The sequence below is a fragment of the Aquila chrysaetos genome, chromosome 5 (genome assembly GCF_900496995.4).
Source record: "Aquila chrysaetos chrysaetos chromosome 5, bAquChr1.4, whole genome shotgun sequence".
NCBI lineage: Eukaryota > Metazoa > Chordata > Aves > Accipitriformes > Accipitridae > Aquila > Aquila chrysaetos.
In genome coordinates this window covers 46,099,186-46,120,001 of record NC_044008.1, presented here as the reverse complement: position 1 = coordinate 46,120,001, position 20,816 = coordinate 46,099,186, and the positions used below count along the sequence as shown (strand labels likewise).

Genomic DNA, 20,816 nt, shown 5'->3' with positions numbered 1-20,816 from the left:
ATATATCAGTTCCCTGTCCCTCTCATGTCTTGCACCGGACATGCCATAGATTTGGCATTGTACATTTTGTAGTCCTTACACTTGCTTAGAAAACAGAGGCAAAGTTGTTGCCACCCCCTGCCTACTCATTTTATTTATTGCTTCATCAGCCACGCTCTGTATGTTTACACTCCAGTACAACAGTTTGGCGGAAGCTTGTGTTGACAGCCCGTAGATAACTTGGGGCTAAATAAAGAGGATAACTGCTGTCAGGTTCCATGTAAGTTCTCAGCTAGGCATGGTAATGCCATGCTAACTGGGGACATGCTGACCTTGCCAAATGCTATCAGCTTCTGCAAGGGTCCCTTAAAGTGCTCAGTGTCAGAGATCCTTGCAACTCACTCTTTGTGAGTACTCAACCCAGGCACCACTCATAAAGAATCCCCTCACTTTTTTTCTGTCCTACCTGGGGATTGAGTTGATTATAACTGTTCTCAGCGATGTTTTTCACCTTGAGCCTCACTCAACTTCTATTGAAAGATGCTGGGGTTTGTCACTGACTTCAATGGCATTAGTCTTAGGCCTTTATCAGAAAGTTTGCTGTTTGCTGCAAGTTTGATTTTCATGTGATATATCTGGAAGCTTTCAATTATCATGCTGCCTTTGAAATGGGAAATTGACAAACTGTTATCTCTGCGAGCTTGTTGGGTTCAGATTGGTTCCCTCAGATCACAAGTAAATGTGTGCCAAGCAAGGTTGCTATTGAGTTCTTTATGTTTGATCCCCAAATTAAAACTTACCTGGATGATTGTTTTGCACTTGACACTATCACTCTTTGTTTTTGTCTGAAATTTGTGACAACAGAAAAGGCAGGCATTTTGTATGACCTATGGATTACGAGTTTTGTGTCAGCTTCAGAAAACCTCAAGAGGCTTGGGATACAATGTAATGCTGAAAGCTATTTGCAGGTGCTGTGGCCAGAAGAGACAATTACGATAATTTATTTTGACCTTCTGCAAGCTATGAAGTACCTCCTGAAGTTTTTATAGAGGTCCATACCTCTCAATTTAACCAATACATAGTCATTAGTTTCTAGGTTGATTTAATTACCTCCAATTATGGGAATTTCACTGCAATCTAAGGTTACTTTTCTCAGTGGTTAAAATTTGTTCCTCATCTCTCATCTGAACTTGTTTAACTTTTGTTTTATGTCACCAGATGTTGCTCTGCTTTCACCTGTGCCTATTGTTGGACTCTAGCTCTATAGGATCCCCCAGCAGTCAGTCAACTTTTAATTTTCTCTTCTTAACCATCTTCAGAGTCAGGTATATATTTCAGAACTCCATTCATTCATAACTCTACTATTTATATTTTCAGAATTTGGATTATACCAATTTATCCAGCTTCTGGTGGCCTGAATCACTGTGCTATTTTTAAATGTTGGTGTCATGTTAAATATTATATTTCCATTGAAACTCCTATGGTTCACACTTACTCTACAGTTTTGTAAGGCCTACTTATAAAATCAGTTCTTTCACACTCAGATGTATAATTCTCATTGGACTCAATGGAAATATCAATTTTACCCAGGAATGGCAAGATCAATGAGGACAATCTTGAAAAAACCAACTACTGAAATTTTTCCTCTACTTCATGACTCAGCTTTCTTTTATGGCCTATTTTTAAGATAATTCCATCCGATCAGTTTTTTCATAGAATGGTATAAATGAATTTGCTAAAAGATAAACTAAATCTGGACCCAATGCTATCAAGTCATAGAGTAATTGAAGTGGGAAGGGACCTTTGGAGGTCATCCTGTGTAAATCCCCACTGAGAGCAAGGTGAAGTTTGAAGTTAGATCCAAGTGTACTGGTAAATACAACTGTGACTACAGGAAGAGGTTGAATGGTCCACATTAACCTTTTAAAATTGACCATTCATAAAGGACATGACTTAACGAATGTTATGACAGATTATTGCAATAGGGATGCTGCTATTATATTTTGCTAGGCACCTTCTCACTGTGCATCCTTAATATATATTTTGGAGCAAAACTCTACTAGTCAATCTAAAGTCAACATAAACTCTCTCAAATTACTTTGAAGTCTTCTCTCTCATCAATGACCCAAGAACTAACCCTTTTGTTTAAGCACATAATGTACAACAAGGTGACTCAAAAACTTTTCTTTAGCTATATGCATTTGTATTTTCATTCTACTTTGTCAAAACGAATATGAAGAATTAGTCTTCCCACTTTTGGAATGATCTTAGTAAAATTAGACATTTGACAGAAATCTGTAAAGTTATTTTTTCATTTTTTTAATATAATATTTGGAATATTTAATATTACAAATGCTGTTGTAACATTTGCTCTTCTGGTCTTATTCTTTATTTACTACAGTTTTTGACCTCTGTCCCTGTCTCTTTTCATCAAATATTTATCTGCAGCAGCTGAAAGAGCCTCATTTGTTTTAATTAAAAATAAGACCACCAAGCTGGGATCATTTCCCTAGCTCTTCCATGGCTTGCACAGACAGTAGACCTTGTGAGGTTTTCCTGAGGGTGGCCCATGGACAGGCTTTCCCCTGTCCCTATATCCTTTTCATTTGCAGCATGTTTATTTTTGGATAGAGAAATGTAATCAGAGCCACATTCCGCACAAAGAAACTTTTTACAGTTAACACGCATGAGAAGGAGGAAGATCATGTTGTGTTTCATTTGGTGTTTCATTGTAAGAAACCATTTTCTGCTTTGTGGCTTCTCGAATGGAATTATCATTGCCACAGAAACATAGGAATTGTCATAGCAATAAGGTCTCTAGTTCAGCATCCTGATACTGACATAGGCAGCAAGACCTTCAGGAAAAATCATAGAAATTCAGCTGAGGAATACCCTACTGATTGAAAACATCTTTTGCACTTTTCCTCATTGGCTAATATCTGTCTCGTCTTTTTTTTGCCCAGTGTTGACTTAAGAAGAGGCAAAACCAAAGAACAAAGAAGCAACATAAAATAACTCCTTTGCACATAGTATTCTAAGGTACAAGCTGATGCCTGTTGCTACTAAAACTGTTCTAGAGGGTGTTTGGGACATGTTATTTTCAGTTTTACAGGTCCTAGCAAATATTTTTAGAGTGCACAGACAGACTGCTCACAACTTCTAGAGATGGCGAGATGTCTTCTGGTCCCGGGTTCCCAATTAAGTTGCATAGCATCACTGATCTTTCTCAGCCATCCTGATTATCTTAATGTTCTTGTTAATGAGACACATTTTTAAATTAGGCTTTTATATTTATTTAAGATGGAGGACACTAATAAGCAAATCTTGGTTTTTTTCATACCCTATTTTCACCTCATTCTTCATCTTACATGAAAAGTAAATATTAAAACAAGCCAACCCTGTGAATCACCAAATTATAACTCACTTGGCAAAAATTACCTTCAAAAATGATCCTACTTCAGTTTCCCCTGGCAGTAAGTTACAGTAGAGTCATCCAATGCTTAGACAGATATTTCTTACAGTTGTCTGTAGATACAAAACATTGATTAGCTTTAAAATTAAAAGATCTCCTTTCTTTGTAGGTGTAATCAGTTTAAGACTTTACACTCTGGTAGTTGGGGTTTTCTAAATTCTGAAAAAAATCTATCAGACTCAAAGCCTGACAGTAACTTGTGTACCTCTTAGCTTATTTTGTATGCAAAGTAGAAAGAAAGGTTGAGGTGATGTTACATATCAAAAATTACCTCATTACAGCATCTACATAAGAAAATGGGTTCAGGTGAGTAAAGAATTTTTTCTTCCCTCATAATACACATATGCAACAGGCACACATATAGCACATTTCAGAACATTTATATAAAAGTTGTTGACTTACCAAGGGGTCAAAGGAGATTTGATCTCAGCATCTTTTCCAATTCACAGTATTATCTCCCATTCCGCAGGACACAATAGTGCAGCTGCATAACATCCTCATGTAGATTGGTTCTGTATTTGAGATGTATGGGTAAAACTGACACAGGATTTTAAGGGCAAAGTTTTCAAAAGTAGACACATATATTAAGCGCACAGATTTAAATGAAACGTTGACCTGTAAGTTGTCCTATAGTGATACTTTTACAGACAATAATTCACTATATTATAGTTACAGTATTGTACTGTAACTTTCTAAGATCTTGATATTGGCATAAAGGAAAAGAATCAATTATGTAACTTGGAATCGGAATTTAATCCTTTCCTTGCAAGATACTGAGACAGGAGACAGCACCATTGCTTAATCAATTGAACAATAGAAGGGCATTCAGGAACCTAGATTTTCTTTCCAGCTTTGCCACTGGATTGAGGGTGACCTTCACCAAATGCTGTTTCAGCTCTGTAAAATGTAACTGTAAATTCTCTTTTTAAAAACATTTTAAATGATAAAGTACTGTAAAGTACCCTAGATTTGATGCCGATTGCTTACAATGGTAAGTGAAATCAGAGTTAAACTAATTTAAGGGAGACTTTATTAACTGGAAAGATTATGAGCTTGTCAAAAAGATATTAATTAAAGTCTGGGGACTGCTTGCCAGTGTCATTCTAAATTAATTGCTAATGAGTTACTCTTAGAAGTGGAGTGCAGCTGCAAGAACATCAGGCTCAAAGGAAACTTGATGTTGTTTATCATTCATTTTTACTTTGTTTAGCAAAGGATTTCTAAATACCAAAAAACCTGAAACTGTTTCTGGCAAGGATATTTTTTATTACAAAAATCTTTCTATAAACTAAATGGCAGGATTCACACACTCACTATAACTTTCTACACTTTTCTCTCTTTCTGTAAATCTCAGAATAGAAAAACCTTTAGAACTAGATCTTGTGTATCTTTTAAGAGGCAAAGAAGTCAAAAAAAGCCAACTGGCTTTAGAGCCAGTGGCACACAAAAAGGATTGATTGACATGAAGTTAGCAGTGGTTCTACTAACCCCCAAATCATGTGTGGTTGGTATCATGCTCTTTGGGGATAATATTACCTGTGAGAGCAATTCAGAACAGGCCAGAGATTTCTCCTGTTTTCAAGGCCTCCAGTTTACAGTTATACTGAAGGGCATGGGGTGGGGGTGGGGGTGGGAAGTGACCACTTCTGTCCCTATTTACAGGCTACGTGTTCTGGCTTTTTGTATATGAGTTTTGCTGCAATGTCTCACAAAAATAAGTGCTTCAGGAGGATGTGTAGTTAAAGAAAGGCTGCACTCTGATCAGACTTAATTGGTGCATGTGGGGAATATTCTTTGAAGACAGTATAGTTACACTGGTGTAAAATGTGGGAAAATAGAACCTGGAGATTGCAATCCCTGCTAGCAGGCTGAGAGGCCATCCTGGCAAAAGGCCTGCCCTACATTAGAGCTCCCTTTCTTGTCAGTGATAGAGATGCCCCTGCTTCTGACTCTTAGACAAGACTTACTTAGACTGTCTTTTCAGTTTAGGCATGCAAGGGGCTTTTGCAGGTACTTTCTTTTTAGTTCAACAGTAGTGAGCAGGCACCCACAACAGAAACAAAAATGTATCCCATCTGTTAAGCTATTTGTTTCCTTATATTATGCTACCCAATAGTATAACCATTTCATATCAGGTCGCTGGGTTAAACAGAAACACAGATCACTATTTTAAAGGAACTTGAGAGTTCTGTGCTACCTCAGACAGAAATTTTTTAAATATCGGGAATTTAGTGAAAACATTTATTTTTGATAGAGCTCTGTCACCAAAGAAGGAAGTGATAAACTGCTATCTTTTTTATTCCTGCAGTTTCAATTTGAAAATATGAAAGCTATCACTACATATAATTCTGCTAATTCAGGTATGTTAAATCCTGACAAGCCTGTCCGACCCAAAAAGCACAGTTTTGGACTTGTGGAAATCAGTGACAAAAACATCAGTTGATTTTAATGGATGCCAAAATTGTACCAAAGTGGTTTGGTTTTTTTTTACCCCAGAAAATAAGAATATGATTTACACCTTCCCATATTGATCCTTCTGTTCAGACAGTCATGATCTTCATCATACTGGGACATTTCTGTGTTTTGGCTTTTATTTTGGATGCTGTCATTTTAGCAGTGCAAATACTAAGTAATATGGAATATGGTGCTTTGAAGTGCTGACGACTATTCTGTTAATGACTTGGGAATATAGCTAGCACAGCTGTCTCCATATTGCTTTGTGAACAGAATTCCTCTTCTGTTTGCTTCACAAAACTTGATGATGGGGTATTAGTAGTAACTTTTGAAACTCTTTAATATACTAATTAAAAGTCATCTTCCTAATACTTATGAAACCATCTCAGGAAAGAGCAACATAGTACTATTACATTAACTGTCCCATTTGAAACATCTGGACTCTAAACCCATAGGTTCAGAAACCCAGCAGAATTTACCAGACATTTCTGCTCAATATTGACATGACCAACTTAATAGCATTTTCCTAAGAGGGATTTGAACCAGAGCCCAAAGTTTCCCTCCCCATTTGGTAACCTATTTATCATCGCACCATTACTTCTCCACTCTTACACATGCATATATACAGCATATAGACAGTCCCTCTTGTGGTTTCATAGCTGTATGTGCGGTATGCGACATGTTGGACCAAGCAGGGAGAGCACCAGCAGCTGGAGAAATCTTTATCACAAGAAACTTTTAGGAGTTCAGTACTAAGTCTCCCCTGGAAGTGAGATAAGCTAGAGTGACAGAACAAATTTCTGTGTGTGATGTGTGAAGACTCTGCACTTGCTAGTGAATCTGCTATTGCACTGAGAAAAAAAGAGGAGAGCCTGTAGTCCACCATGTTCTTTGGGACTCAGAGATGCTGTTTAACCAAAGCAGAATGCTTTGACAACAGAGTATGTCTTGTAAGAATGCCTTAAAAAAATGTAGCTATGCTTGCTGATCGTAATGTAATTAAGTAATAAACATACACTGCAAGGTGAATGCCATGCAATGTCTGGTTGTTATCAGGATTCCTTTAGTAACGTATGGGCAAGGAAGCTTAGTGATTCACAGACCATGCTCAGAGTGACTATACCACCCATGGCAATTGATTCTCATGGAGAAAAGTTAGTAAGTTCCTTAAAATTAAAAAATGTGTTAGAAAAGAAGGGAAGTCAGAGAAACATAGTTAGTATCCTATTGTCCTAGCATGACAGTATCTTTGAACAATTACTACAGCAACTTATACAAACTGTGAGGTGTAGAGATACATTGTAACTCTAATTCATGAGAAGCCTTACTTTACTAGATGCTCCAATTTAAGATTTCCAGGCATTGCATCTAATCTTCTAATCCAATAATCCTAAAATCCAGCAATTAAAGAATGTTTTGACAAAGCAACCTGAGGCTCATTCCTCTAATTATGCCACACAGCTTAAGCTCACTGACTTCAAATACATAGGTTTACCCACGTAAAATATGCATGCAGTGCATCTGAACTTACTAGATTAATAGACACTTCTGCAGAATGCAGCCTATTAACAGCTTCGTCCAAACTGAAACTAAATCAAGACATCTGATTGCCAAAGAAGAAAATGCTGGGGGAAGTGTTCACTTAAGCAATTCTGTTTCCTGGCTGAGAATGAATGCAATTATACCTCTAACACTAAGTCATATCTGAGAGCAACAATATTTAAAAAAAATAGAATTTAATACGCAGCTTCTAGAAATCCCTTTCATTCTGTCATGTGGGTTGGATTTCTCTTTAAGCTCTGCCATTTTGCTGGTGTTTCCTACCAGAAGGTGCAGTCTGATGTGTCAGAATGAGAGACATGACATGTTGATCAAATACGGAAGCCATGGAGAGATTGGAAACTTCAGTGATGCCCATTCCTAGACATTAAATCATTCCTTCCTTTACTGAGCTGGTTTTCTGAGAGGTATGAAAATTAACAGACATCTGACTAATCTCCAGAAAATTTCTCCATCATAAAGGACCTGGGACACTTCTCCTGAGCCAGTAGTTCAACAACTTGCCATTTGCAGTCTTGCCACTATACGCAAGATGTCTGCACTGCTGGACCCAATCTATACAGCACAAGTTTCCATGCTGGACTCACTCTCCAGAAAGAGGTCCCAGTGACTAAGACCCACACAGAGTTTCTTCCTTGTGCTCCACTTCATGTCTTGTTCATCAGTCTACTTTGCTTGTCTAACTGTAGTGGTTCTGTGGGAGGATCCTTAGGGCTGCAGAAGGGAACAAACTGAAGAACAAATTAGGAACCTGACTACTAATATCTGAAATGGCTGGTAGCTGGTAGTGGTGGGTGGCTACATTTCAGGCACCATACAAAAGAAGAGTAGAATGAGGAAAAGATGGAGAGGCAGCTTACCATGCCTCAAATGATAGTCAGTCTATTTTCTTTCCTTCAGCTGAAGCTGCAGCTTGATGAGGATGGAGACTGGCTTTGGAGTAGGGAAAAAAGTTACACAACAGGCCTGGGGGAAGCAAAAGCACTGCTGAACTTCTGGAGAGGAATGCAAAAAGATTTGCGCTATTTGATAACATGCGAGAGAAATTTGGAGTGTATAGGGTTTACCCCAGAAGCTGGAAGAGAAACTAAATGACATATTGAACCTGTTGTAGCAGAAACCTGTAATAGAATCATAGAACCATTTAGGCTGGAAAAGACCCTTAAGATCATCAAGTCCGACCGAGCTGTCTTTTCAGAATTCTAAATTGGACTCAGGTTAAATACGAAGCCTGCACTCTCACAGTCTGACACAGTATGTGTCTCCAGTAAAGTACTAGTTTGCTAGCAAAATAAATTACAATATTTTCTTTGTGACTTCTGTTGACCTTGAATCTGGTAGGAGGATAAAATGTTAAAAAGCATGGAAATAGACAGGGTTTTTTTACAACTGGAACCTTTGTAATAGCAAGAATATGTCTGTGTGACAGGAAGGCTTGGCTTGTTTGTTGTTTGTTTTGGGGATTTAGGCGGGTAATGAACAAAGCAATTACAAGAAACAAAGATATGCAGCTTTTGCAGTTGTCCCAACAATCTAGGGGAATTGAATCCACTGGCTGGCTGGAGTTCATTCTTGTAATCCCTTCATTAACCCTTTCATTCAATGAGCCCTCAATTTTCCACTGCAGTTTGCTTGTGTCCATGCCCACATTTTTCTTTCATTTTTATGTTGGGCAGGAATCTTTCTCTGTAGTCTTTTTTTCCTTTTAGATGCATCGGTCTATTATCAGACCATGACCAGCTTTTCCAACGTTGATAGCATTATTATTAAAAACACAGAGTACAGTGACGTTATTCAAATGACCACATTGAGTCTTTCCTCTTTTCCTAATGATCTCCCATAACTTCACTGACTTACAATTTTTGTGTTGACATTTTATACGCGCTTTTCACAATCCTTTAGCCAGAAGCTAAGGAGTTAATTGGTTTTTATCATATATGTATTGTATGGGCTAAGATGAAAGCCATGGCTCAGCAAAGTCTTGGCTAAACATGCTTATTAGCATCAAACACTCCTCATTCCAAAAAGGTGTTGCCATGCACCTGCTATTTTAATTCATAGTAGGTTATTAAAATCAAAACAAAATGTCAGACTAGAAACAGAGCAGTGCTATGATCTGCTAGAAGACATCAAAAGTAGACAGATTATAAAGTCTGATATGGCTACTGGAGTAATGTCTAAATTTAGACTATTCTTTCTGTGTAAAATTTTTAGGTAATATTCTCAGCAGAGATAACTGGCACTGAAGCCAACAACGCCATTAGTCTCTATCAGCAAGATCTGGATCCCTTTTATCTTCCATAAAACATGAATTACTAGCTTTTATGCAGTTGTCCTACCCACTGTGATTCTCTGAAGAAGAGGCGTGGAGGAAATAATTTTTGCAGGGCAATATTGAAAAGCATTTTCCTCTTGCAAGGCACCCACCCTTGACCACTGTTCAAAATAGGATACTGAGCTAGGTGGGCTTTTGGTGTAACCCAGCACAGGTGCTCTTAACTTCTTACATATTGTTTCTTTTTACCTGGAACAAAACCTGTTGTTTCTCCCTTGCTTCTAGTCCTAGCCAGCCAGAACTAAGGAAGTAAATGACTGTGCTACAGTAACTACTGAAACAGTCTGCTGGGATCAAATCCCTTTATGTGAGGCACTGAAATGTATCCTTTCTGCCTGAATTTCCCAGTGAGAACTCGGTAGAAGCTGGTATGCTTTGAATCTTCTCTCTGCCAACAGGAGAATCGTGCGTTTTGTTAATTATAGAGTGGGGGATACAGTTAGCCAACTGGACACTTTGCACACTGATCAGGAGTTACTCCAAGAAGTACGGAGTGCCTGTTAAAATTGTATGTTGCAATGCTGCTGACATCCTGCTCTGTGTCCCAGAATATGAGATAGCAGTATTTATTACCTCAGCTAGGAAAGATGAAAAAGGAAACATTGCTTATCAATAGACATGGACCAAACTGTTTCTCAGAAATCAGGTGACCTGAAACACTGCTATAGCAACTCTAAGCCTTGCATTAATTTTCATAATTTGAACAGCACATAAATAGAGAATTTTAAAGGTTTAAAATGAGCAAAGAAGACATTTCAAAAGTACAGAAGTATCAACCAAGTTGGGATCCAACAGATGCTTAATTGCAATGAAAAAAGGAATGAAATATAAACGTCAAAGTACGTACAGAAGGATACTCCAGGAGTATCTGTAACTACTTAGTGAAAGAACTGAACAGATCAGATCTTCTTTCCAAGTCTAGAAAGTTTTTAGTGCACAGATGGTCTAGAATTCAGTGGAAACAAAAGTATCACATCGTAAGTCAGTTGTTTAACATACTCTGTGTTTATATAAACTATGGGTAGACATAGCATTACTGTAATATCTTGGTTGAGAAATCAGGCACTCAGGGATCAGAAAATGCAGTACAGGTCAAACCACAATCATAATTCTCCCCTTTTCTTGCTTATGCATGAAAATATGAGATTGGATGTTCTACTGACTTATGTCAGGGGGCCTGAGCGCACCAATAGGATTTAATGGCCCTGACCAGGCTCACCTAGGGCCTCCACCCACACCCCTGCCCATGGGCCCCGAGGCTTCATTTAAGCTAACCCCGGGGCCTTCAGTCCCTGCCTGAACTATGTTTTAGGTATACCTGTGCTTGGCCACAGACCCTGGTGATCAGATGTGAGCTGGGCTGACTTGCCAGGTTCATCTCAACTCTGCCTGTTGCTGTGGTCCTGTATGATGATTCCTAGGCTGACCCTGACCTGCAGACCACCTGCCTGCCTTGATGTTGGACCTGCCTTGCCACTGCAAACTTGCCTGGTATTTGGACTTTGGCTTAACCCCTGCTGCCTCCCCTGAGCCTTCCCTGCTCTCTTGCTCTGGTATTGTGGGACAGGGCCCTGGCTGGTAAGGCCTCTGTCATGTTGGCTGTAGCATCATGTTTGGCTCCTTTGGCAGGAGCCAGCCCTTGCTATACTCTGACCACTGATACTTTATGCTTCCATTTATATTTCTAAAGAGCGAGAGTGTGATTTTCCTATGAAGTCCTACTTTCCCTGGCAAGACTTGGAGACTAAGCCTGCATTCAGACTTTGCAGTTATAGACCACTGGTTAAGAGATCAAAATCAATTATTAAAATCTTACAACTACTGCAACAGTATGATAATGTAATACTAATGAATTGTACATTAAAACAGATGTCTTTAGGTAAAAAGTATCTTTCTCAAACCCTTGAAGAATATTTATGTGACACTTTGTATGAGACTTCACAAAACTATTTTTATTGGTCTCCTAATATTTGGCTATCTCTTTTTTTTTAATTTGTTTTCAAAAGTTTCTAGACTTAAGTTATGAAAACTGAGATTTCTTTTAGCAAAAAGAAAATTAATTATTTGGACATTGTTTATAAACTTGCGTCAGAAATACAGGGAGTGCTCCACCTCTATTAGTTTTTCTAAGACCAACAGTTCCACAGAAAATATCAAGAAAAGGCTGAAGCATTTTCAAACTGACAAAGCATTGCATGCTTCTAGTCTTAAGTGGTTTTAAAGACAGGAGGGGAAAAATTCTGGCATCTTAGAATTCGGTAGCTCCTGTTGATTTCAGGCGGACCAACACCTTACCCAACAGTTAAAACAGAGAGACCATTCTGCCAAATGAAATGTTTCTAGAGACCAAAAAAACAGTCAGGAGATGTCTCCTGGCAAGAATTACAATGCACAAGAAAAACTTAACTGACAAAAGAGATACTGCTCAAAGGCATTCTCATGGACAAAGTATGTGCTTACTTTGCACAGCCAAGGAAACTTAAAGTATGTAAGAGTGTAGGGGGGGGTGTGGAAATCTTAACCTGTTGTATGTTAGTGAGGTATGGCTAGAAAGCAACAATCAGTGGCATTGGCAGTGTGAAAGCTTAGGCCAGTACCTAAGCAGTTTCTAGTCTGTTAAAGTGCATTTTCCAGTTTCAAGAAGAAAATGCAAAGACTTTTTCAGAGTTAGAAAAATTTGAAGTCAGAAGAAATTGAAGAAAAAAAAAAAAGCATCAGAGGAAAAAAATTGGTCTTTTGAAGTTTTATATGTAAGGAAAGACCTGGATTTGTGCCTTTAAAGCAAACCTTCCTGACATTACAAATCAAAAAAACCTCACTGTGGCCAAAAGCCACATTGCATATACTTATCTTTGAGAAGAAGGGGGAGGGAGATCAGTTCACAAGCAGGAAATGGCTTCCAGGTGTTTCTCTACTCCAGTGCACAACTTGATCACCACAATCCAGTGATGCCAGGCTTAGTAGTCCCAGCTGTCTTGCTTCTTCGCAAGGATTTGGATTAATCATGCATTATCACAGCCCTTCCGGTGACAAAGCATAACCCTGGCTCTGGAGCTGTGCTTGAACTGCTTACAGGCTGTGGGTGATTGAAAAAGTTACAGGTAGGCCTTCTCAATCAAGTATGAGCATGTGGAAATAAGCAGGGTACATATGTATATGCCTATATCTGCATATGCACTCATGCCCGTGTGCACAGAAATTCAAACTACATCTGTTTCTGGAACTGGACAACAAAATTGGCTACCCTCCTTCTTGGTGTGTTGTGGAAGGAAGTAACTGAATGTGGCGCTCTCTTTCCATCTCAGCACTCTGTACAGCTGGTGAAGAGGAAGAAAAAGATCTGTTCCATTTATTCTACCTCAATGTTGTCTTTTTTTCTCTCCCCCCCCCCCCCCCCCCCCCGCCCCGGTCCCTTCTTCCAGCTACAGAAACACTTCCTTGTTGGGTATTATGCTTTCATTGTGCAAATATGGTGGGAGGAACTTTCTGAAGCCTTGTTCCAGCTTGTTAGTTAAGAATATAACAAAAAATTAATTAGCTTATATATCTGACACAGAAAGGAAAGTTAGTTTTAAGGAGTACTGTTTAAACATTCTCCTTTGGCCTTTTCCTCATGCAAAAGTTTGAACTCGTAGCCCTCATCAGACAGAAAAGTGCTGCTATTCATTCTACTACATTATTTACATCAGTATGAGACCATGTCATGATGCAGTAGAAGAGTGTCCTTTTATTTGACAACGAAGTCGCACTCCGTGCTGGCTAACTTTACTGTTTCCTGGTTAACCGGAATCAATTTAATATTCAGCAGGGATGGGGAACCAAAAGTAATTTTAGTTTGACTGAATATATGGTGCCACAAAATAGCGAGCATTTACTTGGCTGCAGAAGCAATGAATATTTGCATTCCCGGTGCTGATGAAAGCTTCTCCGTTGCTGTCCCAAGGTCTGCATTTAAGTATAAAATTTTTAGTGACTATTTTCTTTTTAAAGCTGAATGAAAGTATAGCAGTTCCTTAGCCTGGAAAAGGCTGTACAGAATGATAGTTTTCTCAAGATACAGTAGCAGCTTCCCTGTGCAAAAGGATGAACAGATTAGTGAGAAGTTTAACTCTTACATGTAAATATTAAAAAAAAAAAAATCTGTCCTAGCAAAAAGCAGTCTGAACTGCAGGAATTGGCACCATATTTTCATGTCAATGCAAAAGATGAGACAGATGGCATGACACCAGCCAGCATCACCCATACTCAGAATGTATCTGTAAGTTGTGGAATGGCGATTGTTACAAGCCTGTATTGTGGAACTTATAAACAATTCTTTAATGTGATATGTTAGATCACATTATATTAGACATATAAGGAGTCAAGCAACCACCTTCTTTTCTGTCATTATGTCTTCTGACAGTAACAAACACCCTGATGATACAATGCTCCTACATCATGGTATGCTGAGTACACCAGCACTCTATATTCAGCTGATGATTTTGTGAAGCTCTAAGACATTTCCACATTGGAGTAGGGTCATGCTTCTGTTTTTATTTTTCCACTAAAGCTTGTAATATTGTAACTTTTAATCTTTATTTCTCAGTGTGTGAGAAACCCTAAAAAGCTTGAAGTTGTAGTCCACATATTATTTTGTCAAAACAGGAAAACTACATGACTCTGTATATCCAAAGTTTTATTACCTACTTTTTGCCTAATTGCTTAGCTTCTTCCCAGATCTGACTGTTTCCAACATTAAGCATACTACTCCTCCACCATATGTTCAGATGCGCCAAGGGAGAAGGGAGTTGTTTTTCAATTGGCTCACTATCTTTTCATGAGGCAGGGGACTTGTGACCTCAGTGCATTTGTGGCTGATAAATGGTAGGATGTACCCACACATACTCACAAAAAACCTGCAAACACAAATGAGTTGTGGGTAATCTCTAGCCTTTACTAGGGAAAGGCAATCTTGTGGGCAAATACTTAAGCGGAAAGCTAATGCTTAGTAGTATGTGATTTTAAAGCGCCAGTGCACAAGCCTGTCAACATTTATTCCAGGTTCTCTGATCCTCTTTATTAGTTTCCTGTCTTGCTTTCATCTTAATCAAGTCACAGAAAGGTTTGATTTTCTTTTGTTAACAAATACTCATTTTTTTTCTTCAAATCTGTTTGCATTTCTCAAGGATCTGAACAGGTTAAAAATGTTGTTTGTGCTGCTGAAGGTAAAGTATGCTCTAAAACAAAAAGTTATGTAACTTATACACAATAATATCACATGCTAGACCATTATGCTAGGATCTGATCTGATAAGTAAGCTTTGCCTTCATTAAAGGCTTTAATCTTGATTATACTTAGGGCAGCCTCTAAACAATAGCTCTGGAGTTTGCCTCTAAAGGATCTTTCATGCTCTGGTCCAGAATTTTTCAAATAACTAACACTATTTTTTGAGAAATCAAAAGCAAAATTTCCCCGCTTTGTTTTTAAAAGGAACAGGGTGATTGACAGAAGAGCTTTCCCTTGGCTTTCAACTGGGAGTTATAAATACCCAAAAGCTAAATCCTAGTCTGGGTTGGTTTAGTTTATTTTTTTTAAATTTTATTTTATTTCTCCAAGATCTCTTTTCTGGAGATGGGTTTGAGCCTTAGATCTCTTGCTTGCATTGCTAGAGAACTGATGAAAGCCCGAGATCTCAATCAAAGGCTTAACAAAACAATAATCCTCTATTGCCCTAATTCTTCTCAGAAACATCTCTCTGACAAGAACAGTCCTTAAGCTTTTACATCTTTTTCTGCTTAAAATTACTTTCCTAATTAGAAGGAATTGTTTCCTTCCCTAGTCTTTGTGCCTGAAGAACACTGGATTTATGGGAAAGCATCACTCAGTCTCTTTAGCTTCCTGCCCTCAAATACTGTGACAGTGATAACACTCTACATCGCTCAAAAATTCCAACTACCTCTTTAAACAAACAGAAGAATTCAGTAACATTCTTCACAATCAATCCCAATTCCATTTGAAGCAAAAATCAGAAATAGCAGGAATAATCATGAATCACCCAGATTTCATGCTTAATGTAATCACTAATTCTCAAGCACAACATTACAATTTAAAATTAATTCTCTTTCCCAGATATAGTTACTTTATATAGTTCCATACTGATCCTGACTGAGTTTTTAGACACCATATTTAACAGGAATTAGAATCAGAATGTGTGAATGCAGTATAGGTAGAATTAGTTGAGTATTAGACATTGAGTAGGGAATGCAAAACAGATTTCCATACCAGAGGATTTGTTTAAATCTTTTTCAACTCAGCAGCTGCTCATCCTTACAGGTGATAGAGGCCCCATTTCAAGAAAGTACTTATGCAGGAATAGTATCAATATCTTCAAGTAACTGACTAATTCTGCCCACCTAAGTTGGACACAAGCTCAGATGCCATCCTGACTAGGCTTCAGTCATAATAAATTTACTTGCATGCAAACTTTAGTGTGCTAACTGCTGACATGGACTACGCTCATGGAAGAAGCTCCTGACAAGCTGCAACAAGATTTGGGAAGGTCACAAAGAACCTATTAAAGCAGATGAATTTGAGTCCAGCTGAATACAAAATAATTCACACTGAATGAGATGACTGTTAACTAGTGTGGTTTGGAAGAGCATTGGAATGAAATTTGTTAGTGCCTTTACAAGGAAGTATGCAGTGTGAAGATATGATGATGGCTGTGGCTTGTGTGACTAAGTGGTTGTTATACCACCTAGCCAGTAGGCACGACTGCACCTGATTTGACACTTTTGTCGGAAGTGAACAGAAATAGCTGTTCAAACAGCTGAATGTCTCTTCCTATGCCTGTGAATACCATTGTTTAAATCTGAGAGGAGTGGTTGAAGCTGGAGTAATGATCTCTCTTGCACTTACCAGTAACCCAGCTTAGAGAGGCCACCGCTGACTCACAACAAGGTCTTCATTTCCCCTGGATATGGAAGTCTGGGAATAGACCATTTTTCCTCATTCAAATTCACAGCTCAGTAAGGATACTGCAATCACAGAAAAAGTCCAGAAGTTGAGAGTGATTATAAACCATTTGGAGAGACTTTCATGTGACAGATTTGTGAAAACTTGTGCTACTGAGCTGAGACTGTAAGTAACTAAAATCATGAGGTTATGTAAAGCAATGAATATCACTACAAATATTTTTAGTGCTGTCCTATTGAATAAGAAGACAGCATACAATAAAAAAGATCAGATAACAAAATAGGGTTTTACAAAATATCTCTTTCCCTCATCTAGGTAACTAAATGCAACAGGATATTAATTCATCTAATGAAATTGAAAATATGATTAAATAGTTAAATGAATTACAATATCTTCTTACTATATTCACGAGGCCAAATAACTTTTTTTTCCAGAAAAATACTTGATTATTAGTTGGGAATAGAAAGAAAGTTTCTGCATACTTTGGGCATACATCACATTTTTAATTTAAAGAAAGACAAATGTTCTAGGAAATAATCTTTTTATTCTTGGGGTACTCTCCTACTTTTAACAGTGACTTATGCCTAAGATTGCCTCTGAAAATCCTTGAATGCACAGATTTACACCCTGGAATTCAAAGTTTTGTTTGTATACCCTTCTCAACATCAGAAGATGAACATAGAACAGGTTGGTTTTGTTTGCATTGTTATTGGTCACAGTTCTATGAGGGAGTTGTATTTCTGACTAAAGTTCAATATATATCGTTAATGATGAACATAGGTGTCTATGCTCTAACAACATCTTCTAAATAAAGAGTCACCCTAGTAGCTTGTATAGTTTCACAGGTATGCAGTTGGAATGTAAGAGAAAGCAGAGGAAGGATTCGTTTTTCTCACAGTCTGAGTCTGCTAGGGGCCAGAAGCTAGCAGATTGAGAAAAGAAACTTGTGCATCTGGACAAGCACTAGGATCAGAACAGAGAAGTGCTGAACTGATTTGAAAACTAACAAAATCTGTGAAACAGATCTGATTTTTTGAAGAGCCAGTGCAGACCAGCAGAAATGACAGAGCAGAGGGGCCATGCTGAAAACTCCAAGTGCAAACTGACTGCATCATCAGCAGTCACAGCAATGGGAAAACTCTCTGGATTGACAACAAATAAGCCAATCGGGCAAAATAAACTCAGCTGCTTCACAGGTCCACATGCAAACTTGGAGGAAGCTGAAATGCACAGCAGAGCCAGCTGGCTGTTTCTGAGGGTGGGCCTGCTGCCAGGCAGCTGTGACAGGGGGAGCCAGACTCAGTAGCCACCCCTTGATGACCTGGGCTACCCTGGGATTGACCGATATTCTTTATTGGGAAGGGAGAAGTTGAATACACTTTGTGCAAATAGCCATAGATTTTGTTAATAATTATTTAAAGATATCTATACAGCCAGTGTCCCACGGTCTGTTGTTTCTATCCCAAAATAATCAAGAGCAGAAGAACCTCTCAGAGCACAAGAAAAGGTTTAATTCATTTTTCCCCCCAGAAGGAAGTTGGAAATGAAACTCTAAGCAAGAGCTTTGGGACATGGTTTTCTTGCCAAAAAGAATCATAGATATTGAGACTGATCCTCTTTGCTGCCAATTTAAAAATTTAGGTTTTAAGTCTCTGCTGTGATTTTTTTTTTAATTTTAAATTTTCTAATGTGATTGTTTATTTTCTAAACATTTAATGCCTCCATTAATTCTCTAGCTCCACATATGGAAAAGTGCATGCCTGGATTTGGCTGGTCATCATTTAAGGACATATTTCAAAGACAGGCTAATGTTCCGATCACAAAAGAAGGCTGTCAGAGCCACTGCATAAGCACAGGTCAGCACATTTGCAAAATGAGATATTTGTCTGTCTTCAAAGATTAGGGGTATCTCTTCAGTGAAGTGTTAGAAGACACATAAGTGCAAACACTGCCAGCTGACCCTGCTATTGCAATAAAACTAAACAAATAATTTCATTGTACTCTGAAAAAGAAACATCACTGCCCCACCACCACTCTCATGTTTAGTTATGGGGCGTCAAAAAACAGGCAAGCACAAAATATATATTAGGATGCCATCTCTCCTCACATTCCTGGATTTCAGAAAGAAAAAGATGAGTGTTTCCATATATTGTTTTTTCACTCTAGTGAGAAGAATGAAAATAATTTTCAGTATCCAGAGTGTCTGCACCTGGGGCCTAAATGAAGGGAAGTAAGTAAATAGTTCCAAGTAATTAATGTAATGGCTCAGAGGGGCCACAGAAGGAAAGGGGAGTTTCTCCAGTTTAAATGTTTGCATTCATGCTTTGCCTAAAGCAAAACAAGCTATTTGTCTTCTGGTTTGCATTTTCCCAATGAAAGCTTCCATTTGTCTTATTGTCATTCCAACATGTGCATCATTTACAGCTTTCACTGCTTGAAATATGCAAGCACTGTACAATGCAAGCTTTTTTTTCTGAGCTTTTAATTTTCTAGAATTGTAGAGTGTGCCTTAAAAAGTGAACCAGTAAAGGCGGAATCAATTTAGAATGTGTTGGGTAATTTTTGTAAGTGGCTACAGGTTAAAGGCTTTGGTACTGTGATGCTTTGCTGCATAGTGGAATCTCCAACCCAGAATGAAGTGCATTGCCTCTTTCCACACTTGGGAGAAAGAGGATCCACCACAGAAATGACCAAAATTGATAGGTTACACCCAGATTGGCCATTATTAAAGACTGAAGAAAGGGTGATGGGTCTTGAGTTCCATCTCTTTCTGACATTCTGGTCCTTTAATGTGACCTGTAGAGATGTGAAATTCTCCAAAATACATTTCTGAACTCTCTCCTAGAGTTAATTTATGCCAACCTTTTCTTACAAAACAGGGGAGGAAAAGTATTATCTGTTTTATCTAATAGCTCAGGGAATAGATGATTAGTGATCAGAAGATCTCTGCGTTCAAGCCTTGACTCTTACTGAGGGTATTAGATTTGCATTTCTAACTTCCCATTTTAAGAACCTCAGTATAAGGGATGTTTAGGTGAGACACTTTCAGTTCCTCCTATGGAAGTGAGAACACTGCCCACCAGAAATACTGTGATAGAAAGAGAATTAAGCATGACTTTATCTTAATAGTTAGTGTACTCAAGGTTAGGGGAGGGTTAGGTTTCTGTTTGTTCAAATTACTACTTAACAATAAATCCTGAGGAAGGAAAGCCCTATGAGACAAACTCCTTGTCTTCGACCTATCATTGTGTTCCCCTGTCACATGACTTGCATCAGAAATATTTTCCACCATCGGACCTCAGGTAGTATTACCTCTTCTGTCGAAGAGGCTTGCCTGATGCATGGGGATAGTTAATTTTGCTAGCTCTCACAAAGACAGAATTTCATTTGACAATTCACATGGCAAGCCTGCAATCACAGAACTAGGTAACATAAAGTCCCCTTTGTATGATACAGTGTACAAACGTCTTAAGGGACATACCCTAACCTGCAAGTTGATAGAGTGATGAATTTGATGTGGAAACTGGAGATTGGAATAGGCCAAGTTCTTCTCATTAGAAGCCAGCAAACATCTGTTAAGCTTGGTCTACACTTAAAAGGTTTCCTAATGTAGTGATCTTGGCAAAATCTCCCTGGAATAGTTGCTGCTCAAGTTACCCAAAAAAGCTCAGAAGGCTTCCCCAGACAAAGCATGCTGCACTGACTTCTATGCTCTAAACTGGGCCTATAGTAGAGCTCTCACAAAAGTGTGGTGAAGAGTCAGAGCCTTTGTGACACTCTAATAAATATCTTCTGTAGACCTGGTCTGAAAGAGGGTTAATCTTATATGATGTCTAGATCTCAAATGAGTGACCACTGGTGAAAGTCTTATTATCTGAGTTCATGTCTAAGAGTACCTTCTCAAGGTAAGTACGCAAATCCAGTATAAGAAGCAGAGTAATTGTTGTTAGGAAAAGTTTAGATTGGGAAAACTGTGCTTCTGCAGCATATATTTCATCTCCTCCCAGCATAGCAACCTATTCAAGAGAAAGTGTAGTTTTGCTGTTGTAAGTGTATGTTATG

General features: G+C 38.4%; 1 long non-coding RNA gene across 2 annotated transcripts in view; it reads right to left on the bottom strand.

Annotated features, from left to right (window-relative positions):
* Window positions 1-20,816, bottom strand: part of LOC115342166 — a 46,795-nt gene that overhangs the window by 16,774 nt on the left and 9,205 nt on the right. For both annotated transcript variants that reach the window (XR_003923657.2, XR_003923656.2), the window contains exons 2-4: window positions 16,698-16,816; window positions 3,854-3,963; window positions 3,418-3,504 (exon numbers count right to left, since the gene is read on the bottom strand). This is a non-coding gene — a long non-coding RNA (uncharacterized LOC115342166). The remainder of the gene's footprint in view (window positions 1-3,417; window positions 3,505-3,853; window positions 3,964-16,697; window positions 16,817-20,816) is intronic.